Below are 25,442 nucleotides of genomic sequence, written 5' to 3'. Positions count from 1 at the left end.
CCTGCACTTGACCCATAAGAAGGAAAGGCAGTGGTTTCACACTTCAGAGATCCCTCCCATAGTCCTGGCAGTTTATGGACGTTTCCGCAGTCTGCTATGAGCAATTCAGCTAAGGCAGGTAAAGTCAGAGGTGACCCAGAACTCACATATTCCCTGGAGGTGTTGCTAAGATTCCTGAGCCCCCAGCACACCACACAGGGGCAGTACCACTCACTCTGCTCCCCACAAGAGCTGTTGCCAAACAGCCAACATGGATGTGCATTGAGACATTTCCAATATTCTCTTGTTCTTTGACAGTGGGAACACAAAGTCTTTATTACTGAGCTTTACATCTATCCACAGTTACAAGTGCCAATCAACCAAGTCTTTGGAACATCAGTTCACAAATTATCAAAAACTTTAATCACCTTCATAGCTCTTAATAGACTGGAAACCATTTTAATAAACTAAACTGCAACACAAGAAAAGTTTTTATGGTCAAAGGTTTTTTTTTTTTTTTTTTTCCTCCACATATTTATATAATGAAAAACAGGAAATAATCCTCAAGCTACAACTCAATGAGAAAAGGTAAAGCGGACTATTTGGGACCTATTAAAAATTACGTTTATCCAGGATTCTGCTTCTAAAATTTATAGATATACAGGTGAGTGTGCACACATACACATATGAACGTGCATATTGATTTGCAATAGAAAAAGAGGTAAAAAAATATATATAAACAATAAAACATCCATACAATGAAATTTAAAAATTTCATAATTCTATATGTTTGTTCTACAATAAGAATATACTACTTTTTGTAATTAAACTAATACTTTACAATGCTACTTAAAAAGACCAAAGCCATAAATTTATGTAAGAAGAGGTAGGCTTCTGATCTGGTCCCTGGACATTTTTTTTTTTTGAGGGAGTATTATGTCCCTCAGTTTACAATTAAAGATACAGAATGTGTTCTTCCATTTACTTCCAAAGACATGGCACAGAGGTGCCAATGCCTGGCATGGTCACACATGCATGCCCCAGCTTATCGTTCTTCCCCAGAACACAGCACCAGACTCTTCTCTTCCCAAACTCCAGATAGTTTCCACCAATGGATCAGCACCGACACGCAAGATAAAACCTGCCGTGGTTCCTCAAATCTAAGATGCTACTGAGTGTAGGAGGCATCAGTGAACCAGTAATGGTTTATCTAGGGAGAAGGACTCCTCTGTTTCATGTGCACATCAATGGTAAGATGTATTCTGATTTCAAACTACATTGTTAAAAATGGGCCTTTCAGAATGGGTAGAATGCTGTGGGTGATGGCCCCTCCTTCCTTGCCCTCCCCATGTAATTCTGTGCTTGCTACCATACTACTTCCTGTTAGGGGGTCAGCCTGGGGCTCAGCCGGTTAAGCATCTGACTCTTGATTTCGGCTCAGGCCCTTATCTCAAGTTTTGTGAGTTTGAGGCCCGCATCGGGGTCTGAGCTGGCAGGGCACAGCCTGTTTGGGATTCAGTCTTCCTCTCTCTCTGCCCTTCCCCCCACTCACTCTCTATCTCTCTCTCAACATAAGCTAAAAAATAGACTAATAAAAAAGAAGAAGCTGGCACAGCACAGACACAGTCAGTGGGCGGGGCCCACTCGGTCCACGTAGCTAGAAGAAGCGGGGCCGGGGATCCAGAAATTGCTGGCAGATTCAAGTAGGCCAGAGGCAGCCTGGGCTGGGAGAGGGGCAGGATGTGGGTCTCTCACACACGGCCTCTCCCCCAGCATAAGCTTCTAATTTAATTGCGGACAAAAGCTTCAAAAGAATCAGCCCTTTCAGTTGACTGTGTTTCATGCTCCCCTTTCCCTAAAGACCATGGCAACTATAAACAGGCTTTAACTTTCTTTCTCCTGTCCACAAAAAACCCAAGGGACAAAACACCCCAAAGTTTGGGAATCATTGCTGTGTGGGCTTAAGCAAGTAAAGAATCCCTCTGAGTCTGTTCCCTCATCTCTAAAATATTTGCAACACGTTCCCATAGATGGCTTGTAGAGATTAAAGTCAATAGGGCACCCAGTGCCTGGTATCCAACGGGCACTCAATCAATGCTAGCCATTACTAAGAGTAGTATGGTGATAAGCACAGTGAACCTATTACATCCTCTAGGGGGTGTGCTTGACCAGGATGGAGCCTAAATCTAGAGACGTGAATAAGTTTTTAAATGGTTGACATGGCCAGATATTTCAGAACTGTTTCTTATAATCTACCTTCCTTGAGAATAAGTGCACCGGGATGTGCTTCGAAATTTAATAAGGTGAGCGAGATTTCCCGCAGCTGGGTAAACTGGTTGCTTCAGAGGCAGCGTGTTCAACAGTAGCAACATGGAGAACAGAATTCAAGCATTTGAGTTGCATATACCCCAGGAAGGTCCTACTCCATATCCAGGCAACACAGTGAATGGGACTTAGGGGCAAGCGCAGCCACAAAACCACTGGCGGGTCAGAGAATTTGGGGAAACAATTGTCACAAAGCCCCTTAATTCCCCTTTCTCTCTCTTTTTTTCACAGAATGGCCAAATTGGATTAATTTGCAAGTCTTACTCAGAGAGTAGCTCTAAAATGACTAATGATCACTGCTTTACTGAGAGTCAGGTTGTTTTTTTTTTTTGTTTTTGTTTTTTTTATTCCAAAATCCCAAACTAGGATAAAAAGCTGCCTACATGGAAGTGGAGTGGGCTTGGCTTTCTCAGTCTCTGAGCACCACCCCCATGCCCTCGCCAATGAAACACACAGGCTACACAAAGTGTGTTCAAAGAACAGAAGCAAAGGACTATCTATTCAATAACCTGCATAATCAGCCTCAGAATGAACAGAAGTTGTTAGCCTGGGCCTCTGGGACTGCCTGGATCCATATTCCCAGCCTGTAAGCTGTTCCAAACGGGAAGCAAGAACCCAGGTTCAGGCTGGAACACACTGATTTAGTAACATGTGTGCAATCACGTTTGGAGAATGGGGTTGCTGTTAGAAACAGACGCACAGGGAGAAGATGCGAAAAATATCATAGTCATTGGGGACCATTTGGTGCAGGGACAGGCAACACGTCTCCAAAAAGGTGGGATACATAAATAGACATATATAATATTTCATAACGAAGAAACGAAACATAAAATGTAGCTGCGTTTTTGTTCAGCAAACACTTATTCATTAATTAATTACCAAGAACTAATTTTTGTGCTGGACTCTGGAGATGCCAAGATGATGAAAACATGCTTTACCTTCAAGGGACTTGCCGTCTAGAAGAGTGAGGACAAGAGGTACAAATTAAAGGAAAATTCATCCGAACCAAGGACAATGGAAGCCTAAGGTGGATGTGGCTTCTACTGGGGGCTGGGGTGGCAGAGGAGGAACAGGAATAGCTTCGTAGGGGAAGTGTGATTTAGTGGAAAGGACATAGACATAAGATATGAATCCAACTTAGTGTAGCTTATAGAAAAGAAAAAGCATCACACCTAGCTTACCTGCCTCAGTGAATTTGGATAGCTGTGAACAGATGCATGATAATCTACTGAGAAACAAGCTTGCGTAGAGAGTAATCAAATTTCCCCACACGTGTGCTCACGTGCACAGGCACACACGCACACACACGTGCACATTTTGCTCGCCTGGGTTACCTGTTTGGCCTATGTTCTCAGGAGTTTCCCCCTCTCAATGAATGTAAAGCTTCCACATTCTCTGCCTTCACTGGCCTCACCTTCTACCTAATGTCTCCCTCCAACTCTGCCTTCCCTTCCACCTCCATGCTTCCCTCTGCCACATCCATCTTTGACATCTGTGCCTCTTCCTTTCCAGAATGAGCTCCCTGTCATCTTCTAATCCCATCCTGCTCTCATCTCCAGATGTTAATCCTCTTGTATCTCTGATCTTTCCTGTCTATCATGGTTTTACCAACAGCCAAAGTCCAAATAACCAGCCTGAATCCAGTCTTGAGTTCCCAATTCAAATTTCCAACCAACAGTGAACGTCTCCAACTAAATCATCTGCTGGGCTTTCCAACAGGTGCAAGACGGAGTTGTGACTTTTCCACCAACCTCTCTTGTCTTCCACTATCTGATCTCCGCCCTGCCATTATTCCATTATCTGTTCATTTCTTCCTGCAATAGGTATTTGTTAGGCAACTATGTGTCTCAGACAACACGATAAGCACAAGGAATATAATGCCTGCTGTTATCAACTGATGGGAAAGATGGACATTAAACACATAGTCCTCAATTATAAACACAATTATAGTCAAGGAATTTTCTACAAATGAAAGATATGTGTGTAGTGAGAGTATATAAGGATGCTAAGGAAAACGTTCCAAGGGAGCAACTTCCAACATATATGCTGAGATCTGAAGACTGGGTTGACATTAGGTAGGAAAAGATGGGTTGAGTGTTCCAAAAAAAGGAACAAAAACATTTATTTACAAAGGTCCTGGGGTTGGAGGGAACTTGGACTATTCAAAGATTAGTGTATCTACAGCCCAGGGAGTAAGGGGGAGTTGTTGTGACAAGAAAGATAAGTATAGGCCAGAACTTGCTGGACCTTATAGGCTGATATGAAATTTTGTCTCCTTCCTGAAATTTTAGTAGTAAATTGACTACCTTCAACAAACATTTGTTAAGTATCTACTTTACAATAGACACATTTCTAGATGCTGGGGACACTGGGACTATAGTAGAAAGTGAAACAGAGTCCTGACCCCATGGAGTTGACATACTGGTCCTATAGGCTACTGAAGGGTACTTGGCAGAACCACTGTGAGGTGACCAAGGTGGGTACAGGGAGGTCACTGTGGCCATCCAGGGGTACCTGACAACAGACTGGATTAAGACTGAGCTGCGAAGAAAAGAGATGGTGAATTAGAAGGATACTTTGGGAGGTACCATCAAGAAAACTTAGTGATGGATTGGTCAGTTTCTGTTTATGGTGAAATTTTTGGTTGTTATTTCAAGAAGGGAGAGTCACAGAGAAAGAGGTATAAACCTTGAGCTGGAGAAAAGGCTCTAATGGAAAAGGAAAGACTGGCTCTACAAAAGAGGGAAGGAGCCCTTGGCCATTAAAGTTTCCTGAGAAGGTTAGAGAGGGAGATTCCCAGAGCCCATGCATCGGACCTGGCCTTGGGAGGAGGGAGAGAGTGCTCAGTTACCTTAGTAGGAGGATGGCAGGTTGATTAACTTGATAGCAGCAAGTTAAGGAATTCTGGTCCTGGGATTTCCTTTTTTTTTCCCCCCAATAGGGAAAGAGAGCAGGCCATTTGATGAGAGTGATGTGGAAAGAGGTAAAGAACGGTAAGAAATTAGAGGAAGTCAGCACTAGGAAAATGGGAAAGAGAACCTTCCAGAATAATTTAGTCAGATTTCCAGGCAGATTGAGGGCCCTCCAAAGTCAGTGATCCTAAGTAGATGTGTGTGGTAGGCAGAAATGTCCCCCCAAAATGTATTTACTTCCTAATCCCTGGAGCCTAAGCATATAACCTTATATGGCAAAAGATAAGATTAATTTGAGGATCTTGAGAGGAGTTTATCCCAGAATGCCTGGGTGGGCCCTAAATACAATCACATGCATCCTTAAAAGATGAAGGTAGGAGGAGTTTTGAGACAGAGGCATAGGGGAGAAGGCCATATGAAGACAGAGGTTGGAGTGATGTGGCCACAAGCCAAGACTGCTGGCAGCCCTCAGAAGGGGGGAGGAGTGGATTCTCCTCTAGATCCCCCGGAGGGAATATGGTCTGGCTGACACCTTGATTTTGGCCCAGTGAAACTGATTTTGGACTTCTGGACTCCAGAACTATGAGAGAATACATTTCTGCTGTTTTAAGCCTCCATGTTTGCGGTCATTTGTTACAGCAGCCACAGAAAACTAATACACATCAATCTACCCAGCTGTACTGAAGTGAGGCTTTCTGCAGGGCTCAGATGTGAGCACAAAGAAACAGAAGACATATTCACTCAGGGTGAGAGTATGGCCAGGTGGGTGTGAAGATAGGGATAAGGAGGTTCTGGGCTATGGCACGAGTGTTAATGGGATAATGAACTTAGATGAGCAGAGGCAAGAAGAGAGGAGGGGGCAGTCAGATGGAAGGACAGCAGAGGGCTCAAAGGACTGGCCACCTACCACCCATGCCAAGCAGGAAGCCTCAGAGTCCTACTCAGCCTTCATTTGTCCCCAGCATTCAACAGGTCAGGGACCCTGGACATGTGAGCTCTTTAATGCCTGCCACGAATATTCATCTTTTGATGAGTGGGCCTCATCATCTCTCCTGGGGCTCTTGCCACAATCTCATAACCAGCCTTCTGGTCTCTGGTCTTACATTTGTCAAATTCTTCTAGATTGATGAGAGTTATCTTCCCTGAATGCATATTTAATTATAATTAATTATACTGTTGTTCCCTAGTCTAAAACTCTCCTCCCCTTGCCAACAAATATATTTCCATCTGAAGTTGGTAAAAGGATAAAGTCCATAGCCTTAAACTAGCATGAAGGGGCATTGAGATTCTGGCCTTCCCCACTTTCGTCTCACGGCCCAAGCTATGCACTAACAACCTGGAAATCCTTGCCATTCCCAGATCATAGCACTCTTTTCCTTGCCTCTAATCTTTTGGCCTTGCTCTTCCCTCTGCCAGTGCCACCCTCCCCTCAAACTTTGAAATTAAGCTAAAGATTAACTTGTCCCATGTTCCCCCTAATAATAAGTGCCAATGTTTATTAGTTCCAATGTATTAAACATCATGTTAAATCCTTTTCCTAGAATTACCTCATTTGATTCATCCAGTGAAGTAGGTACGATTATTATTATTCCCATTTAACAGGGAGGAAGAAAGGGGCTTAGAGAGGCCACAGATTGGAGTTGCAGAATGAGGATTTGAACTCAACTCTCTTAGGCTCTAAACTGTCAACAGTGTTTTACTGGACCCAATGGGGATAACCACACCTCTTTTGTGCTTCAGAAGCCTGTTGTGCTTACCCTTAAGGAGCTGTGGTAATGATTATAAAAGTTATGACTACTAATGTTTAACCACTTACTATGTGCCAAGGATTATGATAGTCTCTCGTACGTTTAACCTCTTCATTATTTCTATTTTTTTTAGACAAACGAATGGAAAGTAGGAGGGCTCAAGTTATACAGTTAGCAAAGAGTAGAACAGGGATTTAAATCCATGTGGTCTGTGGGGTGTCTGAGTGGCTCAGTTGGTTAAGCATCTGACTCCTGGCCTCAGCTCAAGTCTTGATCTCAGGGTTGTGCCCCATGTTGGGCTTCACGTGGAGCCTATATATATATATATATATATATATATATATATATATATATATAAAATATATAAATAAATCCATGCTGTCTAATTCAAAAAGCCACAGTCTTACCTTATCCTCTCTCTCAGCCCAAAGTCTAGAATAAGGCAGTGGGCAACAAATGTTTAAGTGAAGCACGAATAGGCATCATTATCATGTAGATGATGCTTACAGCCATAGGAATGAATGAGCCAAACTTAGACTGTACAGAAAGGACAGAAAGGTCACAGGACTGAGTTTGGGGGAGTGCAACATTTAAAGCAGTGGGTCTCAGGGTGCCTGGGTGGCTCAGTCGGTTAAGCATCCAACTTTGGCTCAGGTCATGATCTCGCAGCTTGTGAGTTGGAGCCCCGCGTCAGGCTCTGTGCTAACAGCTTGGATCCTGCTTTGGATTCGGTCTCCCTCTCTCTCTGCCCTCCCCTGCTTGCTTGTGCTCTGTCTCTGTCTCTCTCTCTCAAAACAAAAAAAATTAAATAAACATTTTAAAAATTTTAATAAAATAAAATAAAGCAGTGGGTCTTGGTGAAGGCAGTTTTGTCTCCAGGGGGCATCTGACAACATCTGGAAAATTTCTGGATTATCACAATTGGTGTGTGGGAAGGTGCTACTGGTCTTCAGTGGGTAGAAGCCAGGGACGCTGCTAAACACCCTTCAATGCACAGGACAGCTGCCTGCAACAAAGAATGTTCTGACCCCAAATGTAAACAGTGCCAAGTCTGAGAAACAGATTTACAGGTCAGGTAGAGAAAAGAAGCAAGCAAAGCCACGGCCAGAGCCAGAAAGAAAAATAAATAAAACTGGGAAGACACAAGAGGAGAGTGTTTTAGGAAACAGCAAGTTTCCCTCTCTGACGTTGAAGGATATATAAGGAGATGATGGAGAAGGGTCTACTGACAACATGGAGACCACTGAAGAAGCTGGAAGAACCAGTTCAGTGGAGTAACAGGGCTAAATCTAGGCTGAAGGGGTTAAGAAGTGAATGGATGGTGAAGACGGAAGAAAAACTACGAGTAGACATCACTGTCTTGAGATATTTGGCTCTGAAGTGGGGGCAGAGAAATGAGGTAATGGTTGGGGGAGATGTGCAGAGCTAGGACCTTCTGGGTTTTTTAATGATAGGAGATGCTAGAGGCACTGCCTTCTCCCCAGTCTGGACCCTTACCAGCCTCCTCAATGGTGCCCTGGTTCCCTCTCCTCCAGCCACTACCTCGTTTCTCTTCCCATCTTCCATTGTACCCCTGGGTTTGTCAGCCGTGCGAAAATCACATCACCTGTTCACTTGGCTCCAGCAACCAGGCTCTTGAGGACTGATGGAGACAATTACAAATCTAGTCTGGAGGTTCCTCCTAGGAATGTGTGTTTTCTGTCGCTGGGCAGTCTTTCCGTTCACCTTATGGACTTCATATTTACTCCTGCCCTTGTTCCAAGCCTCTTCCAACTCCTCAGTCCTCAGCCCCATCCTGACCTCCTCTACAGATGAGCCTGCCTCTCCCTACTTGAAAAACACTTGTTGAGCATGTTTCTGGTCAAGCTGTAATCAAATGTGTCCATACACTTCTTGAAACGTGGTCTGTGAGGCACCTGTACCAGATTTACCTGGGGTGTTTCTTAAAAATGCAGGGCTCTCTGCCCCAGCTCCTCACGCTCTTACACGCGTAGGATCAAATTCTTGGGGTCGGGACCTAGAGAGGTGCATTATAAACAAGAGCCCAGGAGATGCTGATGTTCACTACAATTTGAAAAGCAGTGTTATATATTATTTGATCTTCTCAATAATCTCGTGAGGGAGATATTACTATTAAAGTCTGAATTATATGGAGAGCATCCTACGTGAACTCTATCACCTTCATTTCTTATTCATCAAATTGTTGTATATTTTCACCAGTTTCCTTTGCCTTTTCCCTGCCCTCAAATAAAGAAGTATCCCCCCCCCACCCCCAATTAAGAATAAGTTCTCTCTAAAATGTTGTCTTTGATCCATACCCTCCTTTGCTCTTCTGGTACTTGGATCTATCAATGGATGATAGTGGTAGTTATAATAGCAATCATTTATTGATCACATAGTATGTACCAGGTACTTTGATAAGTCTTTTTTATTTAGCTCATCTAATCTTCAAACATTTCTTCTACTCCTTTCTCATTTTTTTGGTCTGGTATTCCCATTGTACCTATGTTATGCCTTTTGTAATTGTCCCACAGTTTTTCGATATTCTGAACTTTTTTTTGTCCATTCTTTTTTTTTTTTTTTTTTTTACCTTTGCATTTCAGCTTGGAACACCTCTACTGACATATCTTCAAGCTCACTGATCCTTTCCTTGGCCACGTCCAATCTACTGGTGAGTCCATCCAAGGTATTCATTACCTGTTACAGTATTTTTGGCTTCTAGCATTTTCTTTTGATTCTTTCCTAGAATTTCAAATTCTTTGCTTACATTACCATCTGCTCTTGCATGTTATACACTTTTTTCTTTACGGTGCTTAGCATATTATTCAGTTATTTTAAATTCCTAGTCTGATAATTCCAAAATTTCTGCCCTAAGTTTGGTTCTGCTGTTTGCTTTGTCTCTTCATGGTGTTTTTTCTTGCCTTTTAGCATGCCTTGTAATTTTCTGTTGAAAGCCAGAGATGATCTATAGGATGACAGGAACTGAGATAAATAAAATGCTAGTGTGAAGTTTCATGTTTATCTGGTTAGAAGTTAGGCTGTGTTTAACGTTTGCTGTGGTTGTAGGTGTCAGAGGTTTCAATACCCTCTAGTATTTTTATTTCTGTCTCCTCTATTATCTTTGGTTTTATCTAGAAACTCCCTCTTAAATTGTCATTATACTGGAATCCTGTTGATGAGACAATAAGGTATTGGGAAGGGGAAGCAGTCTATAACCTTATTATTAATCTCAGATTTCTTACTGGGCCAGAGTCTCTGGCTATGATTTTCAGAAGTTTCTTAGCTTTTATTCCTCCCCTTATATGAGATAGGAAGGCTAGAGGTGGCTAGAGTTGGCTAATTGTCCTTCTCCCAGCTCAGATAAGGCTCTGGTAGTCTCCTTTGGGGCAGATCTTATGGAGACTCTTCTGGATATATTTCAAAATGGTTATTGTTTCCCTCCCTCTGCCTGAAGCAGGAGAAAATTTTTCTCTCACCTTCACCAGGTGAGAACATGGTGGGGCTTCTAGAGGTAAAATTCACAAAAGTGTGGGGGCGCCTGGGTGGCTCAGTCAGTTAAGCCCTCGACTTCAGCTCAGGTCATGATCTCGCGGTCTGTGAGTTTGACCCCTGCATTGGGCTCTGTGCTGACAGCTCAGAGTCTGGAGCCTGCTTCAGATTCTGGGTCTCCCTCTCTCTCTACCCCTTCCCCACTCATGCTCTCTCTCTGCCTCAAAAATGAACAAACATTTGGGGCACCTGGGTGGCTCAGTCAGTTGAGCATCCGACTTTGGCTCAGGTCATGATCTCATGGTTTTTGAGTTTGAGCCCCGCGTTGGGCTCTGTGCTGTCAGCTCGGGGCCTGGAGCCTGCTTCAGATTCTGTGTCTCCCTCTCTCTCTGCTCCTTCCCTGCTCACACTCTGTCTCTCTCTCAAAAATAAGTAAAGATTAAAAAAATGAACAAACAATTTAAAAAAATTTTTTTAATTCACCGAAGTGTTGAGATCCCTTAATATTGGGCTCCAAGGGGTTTAACTCTCAAGGTAGTCTATACTCAGCCTCTAGCTATCTGTCAGTGACCATTTAAGTGTCCCCATCAGTTACTGTCTCCAGCAACTTCTGTTCCTGATAAGCTATGATTCTCAGTAGCCCCTGTCTCTCCAGGTTGGGGGCAAGGAGGGGGCCGTTTGTCTCGTGTCCTCAATTCACTGATGGATATAATTAGAGTTCTTGATTTTCAATTTTTCAGCTTTTTTCTTGTGAGGACAGGAGTGGACTTCCAAGCTCTTTCTATGTCAAAGCAGAAACTGGAGATCCTTATCTAATCTTTACAACTCTCCGAGTTAGTATTTTTCCAAACTGACAGGCAAGGAAACTGAAGCTTAGCAAGGTTAAATTAAGTGGCCCAAACTTATGCAGTCAGTGAGGGGGTGAGTGGCTATGTTGCCACAAAGATGATAACATTAAATTGGGATTCAGGCAAGGTCCTGTACTAGGAAGCCAGAAAGGCATCTGTACAAGTATAGGCTGCTTTGGAAAGAGGCTAGGAGGTGTGTATAAGCATGTGTGTCCTCATATAGATGCATATGAAGAAACCCTGGGATGTCAGCTGACTTTGAGAAGGAAAGGGGTGAAAAGTTGGTTCCAGAATCCTTGTCTTTACCATACCGTCAGTGTCATTCCATTGTCAACAAGAACAACTTATTTTAGGGCTGAATTTAAAAAGGCACACCTAAGAAATTGACAGCTGTTTATTAAATGCCTACTATGTGCCAGGCACTGTGACAGTATGGAACAGATACAGTGCTTAACAAAGAAGTGTCCCTACTTTCATGGAGTTGATATTGTAGTGAGGAAAACTAGCTAGTAAGCCCACAAGTTATAACATGTCAGATGGTCATAAGTCAAATAAAGAGAACTAAAGCAGGATAAATGGGATTGAGTGATACAGGTATTGTTTTATAAGATGTGGTCAGAAATTGATGCTTTGACAAAAATGACCTTTGAGGGGCACCCGGGGTAGCTCAGTCGGTTGAGTCGGACTTCGGCTCAGGTCATGATCTCATGGTTCGTGAGTTCAAGCCCCACATCGGGCTCTGTGCTGACACCTCAGAGCCTGGAGCCTGCTTCAGATTCTGCATCTCCCTCTCTCTCTCTCCCTCTCTCTCTTCCCCTTCCCTGGTCATATTCTATCTCTCTCTCTCAAAATAAATAAAAACATTTTAAAAATGTAAAAAAAAAAAAAAAGGTAACTACACAAGAATGGGACTTGTAAATTGTGGTTTAGTAACCATGTGGTAAATGATGGGGACTCCTTCTAGCCAATACCCTGGTCTCCCACAAACAAAGGATTGTGGAACTTCAGGTATCAGCTGGGGTCAAATGGAGGGACAGTTTTGTGTCCAAGGGGGCACACAGAGAATAGTTTGGCAAAGGTTATACATGCTTTCTAAAAGTAAGCTCTGAGTCAGGCTCCTACTCAAATTCCTACTTGATCAGGTGTGACAGAAAGTGTTTTAATATACATCAAGAGCCTAAAAAGTATCTGGTACAGAAACTTTGGGTTCTATCCATGAATATGATTTAAATTATAGAAAAGCAATGTTCAGGGGCACCTGGGTGGCTTAGTTGGTTAAGCATCTGACTTAGGTTCAGGTCACGATCTTCCAGTTCATGAGATCAAGCCCCCAATTGGGCTCTCTTCTATCAGCACAGAGCCTGCTTGAGACCCTCTGTTCCCTTCTCTTTCTGCCTCTACCCTGCTCATCCTCTCTCTCTCAAAAATAAACATTAAAAAAAAAAAAGCAATAGGGCAGGGATCTTTGTCTGTTTGATCATAGCTGTATTCTCACAGCTTAGAACATGCCTGTACAAGCTAGTGTTAATAAATATTTGTTGAATAAATAAATAAATAAATAAATAAATAAAAAGGGTTTTCTTTATAAAAATTATTTATCATATTTTTAAAATTTACCTAAATTTCCTTCAATAGGCTACTGTTTAAATAAACTATGATCCATTCACTCTCTGGATTTAACTCTATTTTATTTATTTTTTATTATTTTTTTAACTCTATTTTAAAAAGCAAACAGATGGGTTAAATGTTTGTAACACCAGAATTAAAATCTAGCCCATAAAGTAATTAGATCTGGAATGGAGACTCAGTATTTTCATTTTAAAGATGAGGGGACTGTAAGGCCACACAGTGACTTATTGGCATTTTTAAGCTACTTAATACATAAATTATAAAAATTCTTTTGAAGAGGATACAAACAAATGGAAAGATATGGAATAATTCATGTAGTGAAAAATTTCCATACTATCTAAAGCAATCTTCAGATTCAAAGCAAGCTCTATCAAAATACCAACAGCATTTTTCACAGAACTAGGACAAATAATACTAAAACTTGTAAGGAATCACCAAAAAAAACCCTAATAGGCAAAGCAATCTTGAGAAGTAAAAACAAAGTTGGAGGTAGCACAATCACAGATTTTAAGACATATTGCAAAGCTGTAGTAATCCAAACAGTATGGTACTGGCACAAAAATAGACATAGATCAAGGAACATGATAGAGAGCCCAGAAATAAACCCATGCTTATATGGCCAATTGATATATGACAAAGGAGGCAAGGATATACAATGGGGAAAGACCAGTCTCTTCGATAAACAGTACTGGGAAAACTGGAAAACTACATGCAAAAGAATGAAAATGGACCACTTTCTTTTACCATACACAAAACGAAACTCAAAATGGATTAAAGACCTAAATGTAAGACATGAAACCATAAATTCCCTAGAAGAAAACATAGACAGTAATTTCTTTGACATTAGCCACAGAAAAATTTTTTAGAGATGTCTCCTCAGGCAAGGGAAACAAAAGCAAAAGAAAATTATGAAAACTATGTCCAAATAAAAAACTTTTGGACCACAAAAGAAGCCATCAACAAAATGAAAAGGCAACCTACTGAATGGGAGAAGATATTTACAAATGATATATATGACAAGGGGTTAATATCCAAAATATATAAAGAACTTATACAACTGAACACCAAAATACAAATAATCTGATTAAAAATGGGCAGAAGACAGGGGTGCCTGGGGGGCTCAGTTGATGAAGCATCTGACTCTCGATTTTGGCTCAGGTCATGATCTCATGGTTCATGAGTTCAAGCCCCACATCAGGCTGAGAGTGCAGAGCCTGCTTAGGATTCTCTCTCCCTTTCTCTCTCTGCCCCTGCCCTGCTCTTTCTCTCTCATGTTCTTTCTCTCTCTCGAATAAATAAATAAACTTAAAAAATGGGCAGAAGACCTAAATAGACATTTTTCCAGAGAAGGCATACAAATGAAAATATGCTCAACATCCCTCATCATCAGGGAAATGCAAATCAGAACCACAACGAAATAACACCTAACACCTGTCAGAATGGCTAAAATCGACAATACAAGAAACAACACGTGTTGGCAAGGATGTGGAGAAAGGGGAACCCTTTGCACTGTTGGTGGGAATACAAACTGGTGCAGCCACTGTGAAAAACAGCATGGAGGTTCCTCAAAAAATTAAAAATAGAGGGGTATCTGGGTGGTTCAGTTGGTTGAGCGTCCAGCTTCGGCTCAGGTCATGATCTCGCAGTCGGTGAGTTCGAGCCCCACATCGGGCTCTGTGCTGACAGCTTCGAACCTAGAGCCTGCTTTGGATTCTGTGTCTCCCTCTCTATCTGCCCCTCCCTCACTCATGCTCTGTCTCTCTCTCTGTCTCAAAAATAAATAAATGTTAAAAAAAATTTTTTTTAATTAAAAATAGAAATACCATATGATTCAGTAATTCCATTACTGGGTATTTACCCAAAGAAAACAAAAAACACTAATTTGAAAAGATATTTGCACCCCTATGTTTATTGCAGCATTATTTACAAGAGTGAAGATATGGGAGCAACCTGTGTCTATCGATGGATGGAAAGATGAGCAGATGAAGAAGACGTGGCATCTGTATATACAATAGAATATTGCTCAGCCATAGAAAAGGATGAGATCTTGCCATTTGTGAGAACACAGGTGGGCCTAGAAGGTATCACAATTCAGCCAGACAAATACCATGTGATTTCGCTTCCATGTGGAATCTAAAACACAAAACAAATGAATACGCAAACAAGAGGCAGAAACATAGATAAATATAAAGAACAAAATACGAGTATAAAGAACATAAATATATAACTACAAAGAACAAACTGATGGTTCTCAGAGGGGAGCAGGGTGGGAGGATGGACAAAATGGATGAAGGCTAGTGGGAGACGCAGGCTTCCAGTTATGGAATGAGTAAGTCACAGGGATGACAGGGATAGCATAGGGAATATAGTCAATGATATTGTAATAGTGTTATATGCGGACAGATGGTGGCTACACTTGTAGGGAGCAGAGCATAACGTATGTAGTTATCAAATCACTATGTTGTACACCTGGAACTGGTGTAACATTGTGTGTCAACTACACTTCCATTTAAAAAAACGGAAAAATTAAAACTTAGAAGCGAAAAACAAAGATGAGGGGATTACAAAGCCACGCCATGACTTACTGGCATTTTCCATCTACTTGACACATACCTGATAAAAGTTCTTTGGAGGCAATAAGAGTTACAGGTTGTCTGCTAAACAATTCTATGACGTACTTGAAAATGATTCCTAGACCTTTCAGAAGATAGATGGGAAAACAATACTAGTTCCCATGCAAGAAAGCATGAGACCAACGAATGCCCGCAAACGAGGGCCAAAAATTCCAGCAGCAAGTCGTCCATCCATTTGGGAAACATTTATCAACTGGCCAGAGTGCCAAGCCTTGGGGAAGCCGTGGGAATACAGAGATGGCCACGGCCCAGATTTCCGTCTCTTTGCAGAATCTCGTTGGCGAACAGGGATTTAACACATTAAGCCACAGTGTGTGAAGGACTGAATAAAGGATGTGCCAAGTGTGAGAGAGCGTGGAGACGGGGTAGGGGCACAGACTCCAAATGGGATGGAAGTAAGATATGGGTGTCAGGGGATGACAGCACAAGAAGGACCCGTGAGGTGATGAACCCAGTGTGCTTTCTGGAACAACCCTGAGAAGATTTTAGGAGACAAGCAGTCGATTTCAGTCTGTCCCTCCCACACTTCTGTTCCTGTAGCCACACAAGATGCTGAACAGAGAAAATGGCACAGAGTCTGTCCTCACGTTTCCATCCTCGCTCCCCACCATTTATGGCTCTGTGCCCTTTGTCACGGTTTCCGTTTCCCTCGGTATTACCTGGCCTGCGTGATGGGGACGAGAAGAGTGCCCACCTCATGGGATGGGTCAGAAACTGACAGGAAATTAGTAGATTGGTTTGTTTATGTGACACGTATTTACTGAGTGCCTGTTGTGTGGTAGGCATTGTACCCAGCACTGGGGACGAAAGAAATGGACTGTCCTGTTAACATGGAACCTACAGCTAAGAGGGAGAGCATTAAATAAACAACTAGACTACTTCATACCTGGAGGTGATAGTTGTGGTTTCCTCTGTCTGCTCATCGCTCCCCCCTCCCCGGCATTTGTCTTTCTCAAAGTATAATTTGAACCCATTTTTGGTTAAACTGCTGTGTGGGAGAAGGTCACAAAGCCAGTAATGGAGCCCAGCCAACCACCTAGCACCCTCAGGGACCAGAGTTTTATTTTTATTTACTGGGTATGATGTATCCAGAAACAGTGAAGTTTTCCCATTTTACTTTATAGACTTCCCAATCATATTACAATGAAGATAGAAAGAATTAGACAAGCCTGTCCCTCCCCTCACCTGGGGGTCGAAAAGACAGCTGGTTGGTTATACTGAAGATGGGATATCTGCTCACGTCTACAGAGGGACGGGGTTTGTGATTCACTGGCCACAGAGACGTGGAAAGGGCACCCTACTAAGCTTCCGGCTCAGAAGGAAGAGACATTGATTGAGGGTCCATTACATCCCGACACCATCTGGGGTATTTTACATAAAGTAGCTCATCTGATTCTCAAAATAACCTTTCTCATCCCTACTTTATAGATGAAGGAGTTACGAGTCAAAGAAATTAAGTGACTTCTTCACCCAGCTGGTGGAGGCAGAATTTGAGCCTGGGCCCACTGACTCCGAAACCACGTTCTTTCTGCACACCCAACGTATATTCTAACTAGACAAGTTAAGCTAGAATTGGAAGAAATAATGAGATAAAGAGTCCTTTTTGAGGAAGAAAATCAGCCTAGGAACAGGAATGCTTTCTCCTGTCATAATAATCCATGTGCCTACCAGTGACACTGTCTAATTCCAAATGTCCCCTTTTAGAAATAGAGGAGCTAATATATACATGCACACATGTGTGCGCGTGTGTGTGCAGGGAGAAAGAGAGGGAGGGAGACATTAGTTCAACCCTGTAATGTAATTCTTGAAATTGATAATAGCGAAATGGTCACAGATGTTAACAATGATTTATGTGTTGTGTTCATTGCAGTGGGGTTTTTTTTTTTTTATAACGAAAGAGGAAAAATGAAAACAACTGGAACCTATCGTGCCCAACAACAGAGGAATGGTGGAATAAATTATAATTCAACGGAATAGTGGAGTATTATAAAGTCATTAAAATTCATGCTGTGGAATAATGTTTAATTGTATTGAAATATACTCATAATATAATGTTCATTAAAAATAAAAGAGGTCATAAGATCCTATATATAGTTTGGTTCCAATATTTGTTGAGCAACTACATATATGCATATATATTTAAAATCTGGAAGGAAATGTACCCAAATGTTAATAGTGATTATCTCTATGTTATAAGAGGACATTTTTTATTTCGTCCTCACCACCCTCTGTATGTATCCTTTTCTGTATTTTCCAACACAAAACAAGGGTGTGTGCTCTGCTGTTCCTCCCCATAGAGCATCTGGTTCTCAGACTCAGGGCTTGCTTGCTTGGAAGGAAACTACTTTTCATCCTTCCTGGTAGCAGGCACCAGAGATCGGGGCTGTAGCAGCCTGAGGACCCCATGTGTACCCCAGGCACTCACAAGGCAAGCTGCTTCTCACTCTCCTTACAAATGATTTCAGATGGCAATTAAAAAAAAGAAAACGAAGTATCGAACAAGAGGTCCTGCCATTGCCTTTAAAATGTGTTCTTTTGATGGTTCTTTCAGGATCACATCTTCACAGAGGCATTTTACCCTGAGTGAATTCCTGAAGAGAAGGGGCTGGCCATAGCATGTCTTTTATGCCCTAGTTCATTCCTTCATTCATTCATTCATGTAAGAAAACTTACTGTGTCCCTGCTGGGCTCTATGCACTAATCAAAGAAGATGCAGTGAAACATTAAGTAGCGAAAGTTTTAAAATAGAGGTCTGAGGAAACAGTAGAGTGGACTTCACACGTACCCTTCATTGTCACCCCCCCCCCCCCCGTGCACCTGTAAGCTTGAACCACCCAAAGAGACAACTCAAAGTAATCACCTCTATGAACGTCTTTTCTCTCCTCTCAAATCAGCACTCCCTCCTCACTTCCTGAAAATGACTGTTTTCTTATTGTCACACATGCAGCAATTCTAGTGCCTAGCATGTTGCAAAAACAGTCCTTTCTTTTTTATTTTTTTATTAAAAACATTTTTTTTCCACATTTATTTATTTTTGGGAGAGAGACAGAGCATGAACGGGGGAGGGGCAGAGAGAGAGGGAGACACAGAATCGGAAACAGGCTCCAGGCTCTGAGCCATCAGCCCAGAGCCTGACGCGGGACTCGAACTCACGGACCGCGAGATCGTGACCTGGCTGAAGTCAGACGCTTAACCGACTGCGCCACCCAGGCGCCCCAAAAACAGCCCTTTCTATATCGTTCTTATCTGCCTGCTGAACGTGCTGCCGTAAATGAAAGTCTCTCTTCTTGTGCATGTGCAATTGGTTTACTCTGTGTCACATGCAGGGAACGATAGAATTTCCCTAGGGTAAACAAATGAGTCCACCCCAATATCTAAACAAGTAAATATCTAGGTGCTCCTATAACCCACTTGGGATCCACCAGGGTTGGCAAGTTCTGCTGTAGATCCTGACCACCTGATACCAGGCACCAGGCCTTAATTATTCATCTCAATAAGCTCAGAGCCTAGTATGTTGCCTTTCACAGCTAATGAAATGTTTCATCTCAGCTAACATTTATTGAGTGTTTACCATGTGCCAGGTATGGTGCTGGTGGTTAGAAATATACTAGTGAACAAAACACATATGATTTTGCCCTACAGTTTGGTAGGTGCAGAGAAATGTTAAACAAAAAGACTCTGAAGGAAAAGTGCACAGTGGTCTGAATGCTAAGGAAATACCTGAATAAACAAATGCATGAAAGAAAATGCTGTATATTTTACACTGTAATATTCGTTCACTAGAAAGGTGTATTCTATATATGAAGAAAGAGAATATTGTGAGCTCACTCAGGAGGGATTAAGAATCCCATAAGACATAGGGCGCCCGAGTGGCTCAGTCAGCTGAGCATCTGACTCCTGATTATGGCTCACATCATGATCTCAGGGTCATAGGATCGAGTCCTGTGTTGGGTTCCCCACTGAGCATGAACCCTGCTTGGGGTTCTCTCTTTCTCTCTCTGTCCCTCTCCCTGACTCACATGCCCTCTTTCTCTAAAATAAATTTAAAAAATAATAATCCCACAAAACAATCTGACTCCTGGGTTCATGCACCTATGACGCGTCCTAAGACCTCATTAGCTTTTCATGGTCCTATCTCAATAGATGACTCATTCTGAACTTACAGGCAACTAAAATCCCTAGGGTATTTTTGTTGTTGCTTGTTTAATGCGCTGCCATAAGTCCAAGTATCTCTTCTTGTACACGTGCAATTGGTTATTTGGATCTAACTAAGTGACTTTCTGTGTTCCTCCATTAGCTTTCATCTTGCTACAGCTGGTTAATCAATTTGACCTGCCCAAGTCCTCTGATGCCTAGTCCTGATATGGGAATATATGTGTCCCTTCCCATCAGTGGGTGCGGTTACCATGATGACAAGCCCAGATCAGGCTGTTGGAAGGCGCGCTGACGGGAGGGTTATAATCACCTTTGCAATCAACATATATCAAAAACATTAAAAAGTCCACATCCTTTGTGTATGTAATTACAGTTCTGGGAATCTATTCTACCAAAATAATACCAAACAAAGAAAGGCATATGCAAAAAAAAAAAAAACAAAAAACAAAAAAACAAAAAAAAACAAAAACCCAAAACCTGTTTTTACTCCATTATTTATAATAGTGAATAGCACATTGAAAAATCCTAGCCTTTTAAGGGGCATGATTAAGTTCAGATGACCATAACAGAAGAAAGTTTTCCCACAAACTAAGAAAATTCCTAAGGATGGGCTTGCAACAGCATTTTATTTTTAGAACCTCTCTGAGCTTCTACTGTAGCTCAGGACCCATTAGATGCTAATACATATTGTTAATGAAGAGATAATGAAAATAGTTTAGAAACAGGTGATTAAGAATATGGAATAATTAGTTATTAAAAAGATACTTGTCTGTATGGTATTGACAAGGGATCTTCTCAGGCAAACAACCCTTCAGCAAACAAGACAGATAAAACCCCCTGCCTTGAGGAGCTCACAATCGAATGGAAGGGGGCAGATAATACTCAAGTCGACAAGTAAAATGGCACATCGTGTGGCAATAAAGGCAACAGGACAAAAATTAAGTGGGGAAGGATAGGAATTCCAGCCGGGGAACTGAAGGGGAGGAGGAAGCTTCAGATAGGGGGATCCGGATGGCATCCCTGAGAAACGGCCATCTGAGCAGAGACCTGAAGGAAGGGGGCGATGAGCTGGACAGTTGGCTGGGCCACGAGCATTCCAGGGAGCAATTCGGTTTTAGCAATACAATTTTAAAGGATTAGTGGGTTACTTTTGTGCAGGCAGTCCAACCCCTGCATTCCTTGTCACTTTCAATTACCCATAAGTACACCCAACTCGCTCATCAAAGAGAGATTCCCCTGTCTCTCCCTTCTGGCAGCCAGAGACAGATTCCCCAGTCTGTGCCCAGGCTGCCTTGCTGGAAGCAGATGGGCAGCCCCACCCCCTTCTTCCTGGGTCTGGCCACGTGGTGAGAGCATAACCCCGTACCCTGCGGCCCCATTCCCTCCCCCACTGAGTCTAAAGGGGCATTAAAATTCACACTTGTTTGTACCTGGTGAGTCTGTATTCTCTGCGTAAGGGCTCACTCATGCAGAAGCAGAACCACACATCCTCCGAGTCACTTTCAGAACGAAGAATGTAATCTTTAACCAGACTGAAAGAGTATCAGAATTTTGTTGTTGTTAGGGTCTCGAGATTGTTGTATCTGGAGCGAAGGTGTCAACAAAGAAGTGCTTCTACAGATGTGTTAATCACTATGAATGTGTTTTGAAAATCACCGTGGCGTTTGTAGCTTCTGGTCACCTGCTCGGGTTCCAACGGATGACTTTCTACTACGCCTGCTGGCAGCAGAGGTAATTTTTAAGGTGCAGTTGCACGGAGGACACTGTACTCCGGGAGGGCAGAGCCGTGCCTGTTTTTGTCACCGTTGTTACCCCAGTGCCTGGCGTATAGGAGACACTGCATGAATGCCCATGAATAAGCGAGTGACTCCAAAGATGACAGCTTTGGTGGAGAGAGAAGACTTGTAGGCTGCCGTGGGAGAGGCAAGTACAGAGACCACAGGGAAGCAGGAGAGACAAGATGGCATGCGCCGTGCAAGGGGAACCCAGGTGGAGTGTGCATTTAATGTCCAAGGGCAGGGCAGGGTCGGGGAGATGAAGTGTGAGAAAATCACCGGCATGGCGTTTGTCGCTTCCCCCATGTACATGTTGGATTACTTTGGTCAATTCACTTAGCACCTTGGAGACTCAGTTCCATCCTCCGGAAAATGGCGGTAACAGTACTGACCTCACAGGGTTGCTATGAGAATTAAGTAAGATAATGCCTACAAAGCCCTTGGCACAGAGACTACCACCATAAAAAAGTCATAGTAGACGCTCATATTTTCAATCCACACGTACACGTGGAGAGGCAGTGTAGAGCGTGGTGGGGAGTAGGGATCTGGGGCCAGACTGCCTGAGTTTGAATCCCAGCTTTATCACTTAGAGCTGAGCGGTCTTAAGAAAGTTACTTAATTGCTCTGTGCCACAATTCCCTCATCTGTGAAAGACAGGGTAACAGTGCTAGCTCATCGTGATCAGTTAATAAATGTAAACCACCTAGAATGGTACCTGGCACACAGGCATTATTATTGTCTGCGAGACATTTTTTTGTGTTTGTTTCTCACTTTGATTCCTCAAGGGCTGGTGGAAGCGATAGGATATATGGCAGCAGACAGATACGTTGATGTGATGATGGAGGAGTTCGTGTTGGATGGGCTGGATCTGTGCCTCATTTCAACATCGGCTCTCAAACTCGAGCAGACACTGGATTCACCCTGAGCGCTTGTTAAAACACAGGTCGCGGCCTGTGAGTGCCTCATTCAGTAGGGCTGGGTGGGACCCGAGATTTTTTATTTCTAACAAGGTCCCCCAGTAGTGCTGATGCTGCTGGTCCAGAGACCACACTCGGAGAATCACTGCGATGCAACATGAAAGCATGTGCGAAGCTCCAAGAGAAGGAAGAAGGAGAGATGGGTAAAGAGACGGGAGTTCTGAAAAGGACTAACAGATACGAGTAGAAAGAATAATTTGCTCATTTATTCATTCAGCAGACATTTACTCACTGCCCATTGTGAGCAGGGCCCTGTATTCACCGATCAGCTGAAAGGACCAAGATTTAGCTGAGTAGAAATGACAGTGGGTTGGGAAGGACTATCGGTTTATTGAATTAAAACAGAATAGCCTTTAAAGAAAGCTGCCACATCCTCATCAGGCCTAACTCCACATCGTGTCTCCATTAGGTCTAACTCAGGCATCCTTTGCGTGTGTGTGGCAGGGGGGGGGTGTGTGTGAAGAATATACATAAAATTTACCATTCTAACCATTTTTAAGTGTATAGTTCACTGACATTAAGTACACTCTATATTTTTGTGCAGCCATCACTCACCATCTATCTCCAGAATTGTTTTCATCTTCCCAAACCCAAACTCTCTGTTCGTCAAGAATTCCTTACTCCCTGTAGCCCCTGGCAACTACCATTCGACTTTCTGTTTCTCTGGATTTGACTATTCTAGGTCCTCACATAAGTGGAACCATACAGTATTTTGTCCTTTTTTGTGACTAGTTTATTTCACTTAGCACAATGTCTTCAAGGTTCATCTATGTTACATATAGCATGTGTTAGAATGTCCTTCCTTTTCAAGAATTAATATTGCACTGTATGTATACATCACATTTGTTTAGCCAAATCATCCATCAGGAGATGTTTGGGTTGTTTCTACATTTGGCTGTTGTGAATAGTGCTGCTATGAATATGGCTGTACAAATACCTACTTGAATCCCTGGTTTCAGCTATTTGGAGTATATATTTCTAAGCACCATTTTAATGTTTGTTTATTTTTGAGAGAGACAGAGATAGAGCTTGAGCGCGGGAGGAGCAGAGAGAAAGGGAGACACAGAGTTGGAAGCAGGCTCCAGGCTCCGAGCTGTCAGCACAGAGCCCTATGCGGGGCTCAAACCCACGGACGGTGAGATCATGACCTGAGCCAAAGTCAGATGCCCAACCGACTGAGCCACCCAGGCGCCCCTCTAAGCACCATTTTAAAGCAGATACATTTTGTTCAGGGGACAATTAAGGTCACTCTTCTCCCATCCCACCCTCTACCTTTTCCCCACTTAGAACTTTACCCCTCCTGACACTCAGGTACCCAGATCTCTCATCTGAATCTGATAAATCATCCACACCTCCAGGTAAATTAGCACAACAAGGACCAGGGGAATTTATTTCAATGCTTTACGGGCTGAACGCATGCATGAATCTTCCTTTCCCTATCATGACAACCTTACCGATACACTGTCCAAATACACTTGTGCCAGGAGCGTATTAGGTACTATTCAGAAACGAAACAATTTAGTCTCTGGAATCAGACATCTGGTAGAGGAACCTGAGCTTACTATTTACTAGGTGTTTACGAAATGACTCAATCTTCCTAGTTTCAATTTCCTGATCCATAAAATAGGGATACTAGTTTCTATCCATTTGGCTGTTTGGAGAATTAAAGTAAGTACACCAATTAAATTAAGATGAGATAAACCAAAACAAGACAAAGAACTAAACCTAATAGCTGGCACACGGTAAGAACCCAGAAAATGCGGGGCATCCTTGGTATTACAACTGGGTGACTCCTTCAGATATAGGCCAAGAAGGTTCCTGCCACCTAGGTACACAGAAGAACATCACAATGAGCATGGAATTAACAGCCCTACTAGGCCAGAGACCCAGAATACAAAACAATGGGCATTTTTTAAAACACAGGATTCAGTGGGGCACCTGAGTGGCTCCGTCAGTGAAGTGTCTGACTTTGGCTCTGGTGATGATCTAGCAGTCTGTGAGATTGGGCCCTGCATCAGGCTCTTTGCTGACAGCTCAGAGCCTGGAGCCTGCTTCAGATTCTGTGTCTCCCTCTCTCTCTGCCCTTTCCCTGCTTGTATTCTGTCTCTCTCTCTCTCTCAAAAATAAACAAACATTAAAAAAATTTTTTTTTGTTTAACACAGGATTCAAAATGACAACCTGGCTACAAAGGATTAAAGATGTCTTTAGATGGGGGAGATATTTTGGGCCAGGGCCCTCTGTGGAGCCCACAACTTATACTAGGATTCCCCAACAGTCAGCTATGGGTGTTAAGTATTTTTCTTGAGCTCTTTTTTTTTTTTTTTCTGAGTTTGCAAACGTCAGATAAAAATGGATTCTAGAACAATGGAAATTTGAGATGAGAAATGGTTACGGCAAATTTGTCCAGGCCTCCTCCTAGGATAGCCCCAGTCCTTCTGGGACATGTTCTGACGACTGGATGGCCTTTTTCTAAACCTCTGAAAGGGGATGATGTTCCCGCCACTTCCCTTGGAAGAATATTCCACGGTGAAATATGACTCACTGTCAGGGCCCTTGCCTTTGAGATTCTCTTTCTTCTCTTGACCCACTTTCGTCTGGCCGTGCCCTTTTGTACAAAGTCAAACGCAGCCTCCCCTGGAGAAGGTTGTTCTGTGAGGACTGACATTTAAAGACCATTACCACCTCTCACACTCAGCCCTGTTCATTTAGCCAAGCAAAGCATGTTTAATTCTTTTAATCTCCTCTCATAAATCAATCTCTTCGTTCCCTTAATAGTCCTTCGCCTATGCTTTGAATTCCTTCCAGTCTGGCCATCCTAAGCTCTTGTTCCGTTTATACTTGGGACTTGCCAGTCAATCACAAATGGCTCTCGGGAAAAACAGCCAGGCCCGCCAGGGCTCTGAGTGCTCTCACTGTGCTGGGCTGTCTGCAGTCCCCCAGGCACTGGGAGTCCAGAGAAGATCCCTTCCTG

General features: G+C 42.7%; 1 protein-coding gene across 2 annotated transcripts in view; it reads right to left on the bottom strand.

Annotated features, from left to right (window-relative positions):
• SPON1 (spondin 1) overlaps window positions 1–25,442 on the bottom strand; it is a 262,782-nt gene that overhangs the window by 215,702 nt on the left and 21,638 nt on the right. The window lies entirely within an intron of this gene.

This window comes from Prionailurus bengalensis, chromosome D1 (assembly GCF_016509475.1).
Source record: "Prionailurus bengalensis isolate Pbe53 chromosome D1, Fcat_Pben_1.1_paternal_pri, whole genome shotgun sequence".
NCBI lineage: Eukaryota > Metazoa > Chordata > Mammalia > Carnivora > Felidae > Prionailurus > Prionailurus bengalensis.
Note: the sequence above shows the minus strand (reverse complement) of the source record. Positions and strands in the feature narration are given on the sequence as shown.